The sequence below is a fragment of the Strigops habroptila genome, chromosome 4 (assembly GCF_004027225.2).
Source record: "Strigops habroptila isolate Jane chromosome 4, bStrHab1.2.pri, whole genome shotgun sequence".
In the NCBI taxonomy this organism is placed as follows: Eukaryota; Metazoa; Chordata; class Aves; order Psittaciformes; family Psittacidae; genus Strigops; species Strigops habroptila.
Window position 1 is genome coordinate 65,815,157 of NC_046358.1, and position 6,000 is coordinate 65,821,156.

Below are 6,000 nucleotides of genomic sequence, written 5' to 3' on the forward strand. Positions count from 1 at the left end.
TATGGGTTAAATAATTTCTGGAAGTCCATATTTCTTTAATTGGCTCTGGGAAAAAAGCCTGGATGATTAATTCAGATTAAGTACCTTTCCTTTATTCAGAGATAAATGAGCTAATGAATCTTCTCACTGTTTTCGAGATGTAAGAGTTGCAACATATGATTTTCTTTTTATTTCCTATCTGTGTCACTGAACTTTACCATATATTTAATTGTTTTATCAAAGTTCAATAGGATGACACATGTCTTGGCATGTTCCTACAAATGTATTTGCAGAACAAATATATATAGGGTAAATCACACCATCATTTCCAGAGCTAGACCTGCTCCCTCTATAAAGAAAGCCTGCAACAAGGAAACCTGGTAGTGTAGGACTTCTTGATTTTGTGGGGATGGGAAGGGGGGAGAAGGTTTATAGAACAAAAATATCTCCTGACCAAACAGTACACAACTGCAAAAGCATTTTCACCTGTTGTAATGAATCATTTATTTTCACTGCACTTTTCAATGTCCCAATGGAATTTCTGCAGAGCAGGAACGTCAACTTTCTGTTACACTGAACTGGATGTGTTTTGGATGAACATAACTACCAAAATTTAAAAGTCAAACATCCAGAGATCCTGGAACATGCCAAAAAGATAACAGAGGGCTTGTGCCTCACTGGCCAATAACATTCTTGGAACTAGCAGAAGTGAAACCAAGGAAGGTGGCCTCAGAAATGATCAGAAATAAGGCATGAAGCCACCCATGAGTAGAAGATGGCCATATGTTACCTTGTGGTGGAGATCAAAGATAAAATTACATAGGTAAGTCACTCCAGGCTGAATGAGGATCAAAATGTGATGAACTGGATGTACGGCAACATCTGCTCAATAGTAGAATAACTTCAGAATATCATGGTGAAAGCTTTCTACTATGTAAGTCACTGCGGAAGGAGGAAAATAGTACAGAAACTTTAAAGATATTTTGCTTCCTGGGGCATCTTTGGGACGTCCTGCAGATTTAGGAGTAGGTATAACATGAATGTGATCCAAGAGTACTTTTGAGGAGAGATCTGTGTTTCCTCCTCTTCTCTGAAGTCAGAAGTGGGAGAATTGGAGAGGCTGTAAGTACCCTGAGGGAAGTAAGGTCCCAAGCAGAGCTGGAGATGGAATCCTTTGGTTTCCGATTTCCGCTGTAGTTCCTGCATGTCATCCCAGAAGCGACAGCAAAAAGAAAGCCTTCATTTTTCCCGTGGCAGAGGGCCAGCAGAACCATCCAATCCCTTCTTTTGCCTCTGGGAAGAATATGTCAGGCAAATGAGGGAAGGCAGAAGTGAAGACATAGTACACTGCGATATGCAGTTATTTGAGCATGAGCTTGTTCTATAAAGAGCCTTATCAGCACAGCACAAGTTAAAAAATCCTGCCTAAGAAGGAGAGGTTACTCCACCATATGTCAAGGACTGTTCTGCTTCCCAGCTGCTTCTGCAATCCAAGAGGCATAAAGGTGACAATATTTCTCGCTGGGCTGTGAATGAGTGCAGAATTGAGATTCCACAGCTCCCGCTGCGTGCGCCCACTGACAGGATGTCATACAACGGGATGAGCACTCACAGAGGTTCCCTGCAGCTATCAAAAGCGTAATAGTCCTCAGTGAATTTGTAGGATACAAATGCATTGGATACTTGAAGACTTTTGAAATGATCAACTTCTGGAGGAGTTCATCCTCTTCTCAAACTGCTCTGCTAAAGAAGGTCAATGTGCTGGAGAGATCGTTGCTACTGTAATTTGTAGTTGCATGTGTTATTGCTGGTTCTTTCCAATGAACACAGCCAGACAACTAATTTCAAATATCTCCCACCATTCTGTTATCTAACGCTTTCTTAACTATTGCTATCAGTTAATGCATTCCCAAGAGCAATACTTAGCCTGGAATTGACTTTAAGTGTTGATGGTCAAATGATACCTTCTGATTAAGTCTACTCTAAAGCTCACAAAGGTCCTGTCAGTTTCAAAAGGCCTAAATGCATTTTTTCCTCACTGGAAGTTATTTCATACTTCAGAAATACTTGATCCACACCATCTTTTCTATGTGCTATGAAATCCTCTGTCATTCTGGTATAGAAGAAGCCTATTGATTTTCTGAGAACGTGTTTGGTACAGTAGCTCTGCAGCACCTTGTTTATACTAAACCAACAGAAGCTGGATTTTTTTCTATTATTTTCTGAGCAAAACTGCATCCTGCAGCAGAAATTAATAATTGCAAGTTTCTTTGCCAGTGTCTTACATTTTCATTTCAAGTTTGACCTAGGGAGTAATGCCCCTGGACTCTGTTTCTGCAATGTGCTCTTGAAAACTGTGAGGAAAGCTTTTTCAGGCAAGAGTAATTCTAGATCACCAGCTTCTCGGTCTGAAGTGGTATCCATGGAGCATTTACCACTACTCTTTTCTTGTCAATCACTAAATAACGTTGCATTTATGACAAGTTCCAACTCCACTAGAAATATTTTGCCTTTAATAGACAGAGAATGGGCCAGTAGAAGAAGATAATACACCAGAAAAGAAGGGAATAGATATGCTATCAGAGTTTTGCTTCAGACTCACAATAGCGCATACTCAGAGCTGTGGTCCTGTTCAAACACATCCGAAGCCCTGGAAAGCCAGAATTAATCAGGTGATTCAGTCTGATATAGTGACAATTCCCAAAAATCAGTCCTAAAGGGCATAGTAGGAAGCTGGGATGTACAAGAACTTCAGCAAGAAGACCAATACAGGCACATTAAACCAAACCTGACCCTGGAGCAATTTCACTGAGTTATATCTGGGATGAATTTGTTCCATAAAGGTCTAACTTCATGTCATGGGAGGTGTAAAACTGTTTTCTTGGTTAGTGAGGACACTGAGCCAGGGGCTTACAGATGGCCATTATTTTCAAAGTCAGAAAGAGGGAGATGAAAGGGGTTTAGCTATGCCTGTCTGTTTAGTGAGGCACTGAATCCCCCCTTCTCTTGAAGTCAGGCTTCCTATGTATCTGGGAATGTGATTATAACTCTGCTTAAATGCAGATGTTTTCTCAAAAGCACCTGTGATAATAAACCTCTTTTGTTTTAGAATTTATACCACAAAGTCTTTTAGTCATGAAGATGTTAATAAATTATATCACTCATAGTATTTGGTAGGCTTATGGCCATCTAAAGGGTATTTTAGCTAGAATCAGTCAGGCTTGACTAAGAACTTATGGGAGAGCTGCTGTGGCTTACGTGATGTTGAGGATCAGACTACCCTATAGTTGTCCCTAATGGCCCATAAAGGTAAGACGCTTTTGGGATGTTCATCTGAGGCTTTACAGCACATAAAATTTACACACTGCAGCTCTCTCAGGAGGATGATCCTATACAACTGAGTGATAGACAGTGGAGCAAACGTATATATAAGCAGTTGTGCCAACAAAGAGCTTGATTTCCTCATAGCTGCTGTCAGCTCAAACTACTTGCTGTGCTTGCCTTTGTGCTTTCTTGAGGAAGGGTTGGAACTGCTGCAGAGCAAGAGACCTCCATTCTTTGCTGTTAAACAAAGTGTGCTAAAAGGTGTGGGAAGTTCCTAGTCCAGACATGGCTTGATAAAGCTGGCACTGCTTTTTATCTATGAGAATCCTATGCTTGTCAGTATGTATGTAAGATCTGCAGATACTTGGCACACCAAGTCCATCGAAGGACAGAGGTGGAGAAGTGCCTGGCTTCAAAGTGTCCCTATGTGGATTAGTTCCAGATTACTCAGTCCTGCTAAGACTGAAGGATGTGAAAGATAAGAATTACACATGTCTGGGGAACTTCTGCTTATATTCCACTGTAGATAGTTGTGTTATTTGGTTTTGGTGTTTATTTTGTTTTCTGTTTTTTGGTTTTTTTTATCTGCGCTTCGAATACTTGACCAAGGTCAGCAAAAACGAGTCTGAGGTCTGTGCTGAACAATTACGACTATTTCCCATGTTGTGGAGCAAAAGGGGTAGAAAGGGAGTTGAGGAAGCCAGCTAAGACTCAGAGTTTTCTTTCTCCCTACTATTTCGTGCTACACTCTGCTGCTTATCATTACTAGGAACTGCAAGTCACCAGCAGAGCTGCATAAACTGCTAAAGAGAGGTAAATGTCTAGTAAATGCAGGTGAACGTTGTGTCAAAGTGTCAGTTCAGTTCACAAGTGCTTATTCACCTACTGTCATCACTTTTGATTATTATGATATTGCAGGAAGGACTCTTACTGAAATGATGAAGCCCTTTATGAGACACTTCTGAACAAATGTGAACTTGAAAAAGTACGAAGTTTCCTCATGGCATCATTTAAGGCTGTTAAGAATATTTTGCTCACAGCATCACATATCCTCAGCTTCTGGAAAGCAAAGTGATTCCACCGAATCAGCAGAAATCTACCTTCCACTCCAGCCCATATTCAGGGTGTAAAACCATGGAGAAACATCTTAGAAGAAATAAAATTCTTGTGCAACAATTCCAAAATCTGTTTAGTAGATGGAGTTACTTCACCTGGATTTTAGAACGTGTGATGGTGTCTTGCCTCCCTCTTCACAAGACACCCAGACTCAATGCTTAATATAGGTGACAGTCATGTAGAAAGATTTTACAGTGGCTTTGCTCAAGAGGCAAGAATTGAAGGTTATTAATAACTGTTCTTCCACTTGAAGGTCACAGGAAATAATTTTCTGTTGAAAGGAAGGCTATACCACAGCTGTGGAGTAGCTGCAGTTGGGAAACTCAGTAACTTCCTCTAATGGTCCATGTTGAAGCTTCTTAATTAGTCACATTCGCTACCATGAAACATGGCTGTGGGACATTTGGGATCAAGAATTGAAGGGCAAAGGTTACTGAAGCATCCTGCCAATGCAGCTAAAAGTGACCTTTACTTGACAAAGCAGAAGTAACATGGGATCTAAAAAGAATGGTATTCAGATAGCTAGTCCATCCAAAACATTTCATTTGCATGATCCTAATCAACCATGATTTCCTAGTTTAATGGCCAATTAAAAGGCCATTTGAAAGTAAAAGGAGCAGAACAAATCAGCCTGGAAAGAGCCTGGATGGTCTTTAGAAAGTAATTCAAGTTTACTTAGGTTTTACACATCCGACTAGTGAGAAAATGAGTGGGTAATGGATGTCTTACTCCAAAAGTAATTCAGATTCGTTAAATAACTGGTTTCAGTATAAAATAAAATCTGAAGCTTCGCTGAAAAGTGAAATGAAACACCTGCAATTAAACCAAGGGATTTATCTATCTAAAGGTGACAGCAAATACGAAATGGAATGTAAAATCCCCCACTATCTGGCTATTGCCTATGTTACATACCTTGATATAAGAAGCAGAATGAAACTCAGTATTTCCTTTATGTGTATTTACAACTGTAATCGGACATATAATGGTCAGAATTATTCTAATTTACCATCTTTAAACCTCAAATGCTTTTATGTTAAATGCATCTTCAAATTATTTGATTTTCCTGACATGAAATATTACACTAAATATTACAGGCCAGAAATGAGAGCCACATTCCCATCTCTCTTGCTGTAGCCTCACTCTACAGAAGAGCTGCCATTGCTGGGCAAGAGACAGCCCTTTTTCCTTTCTCTTAACTAATAGGTCACATATTGCCATCAGTATGATTTGGATTCAGTTAGGCAGATGTATCACTGATTGTGTAACATTGTAGAAGGAACTAGCCAATACTCATGAAATAAAAAGCTACAGAACTGTAAATGGACCCTATACAAATCCTTCCTATTTATGGCTCCAGAGGCAATAGCAGTATCCCATTCTCAAGAGACAGTAGTCCCCAAATTTACTTTACCCTCAAACACACACATAGACAGCAATGGCAACCTTTTGCACATCATGGCAAAGAGCAGTGGTACAAAACCTCATTGATTTGTCATTCACCCCTCACACTAACTGCCTGACTTACATTTTACTTTAGTGCTGCATTTTAACTCTCATTTTCCTGAGAAAAGGTAGTGACAG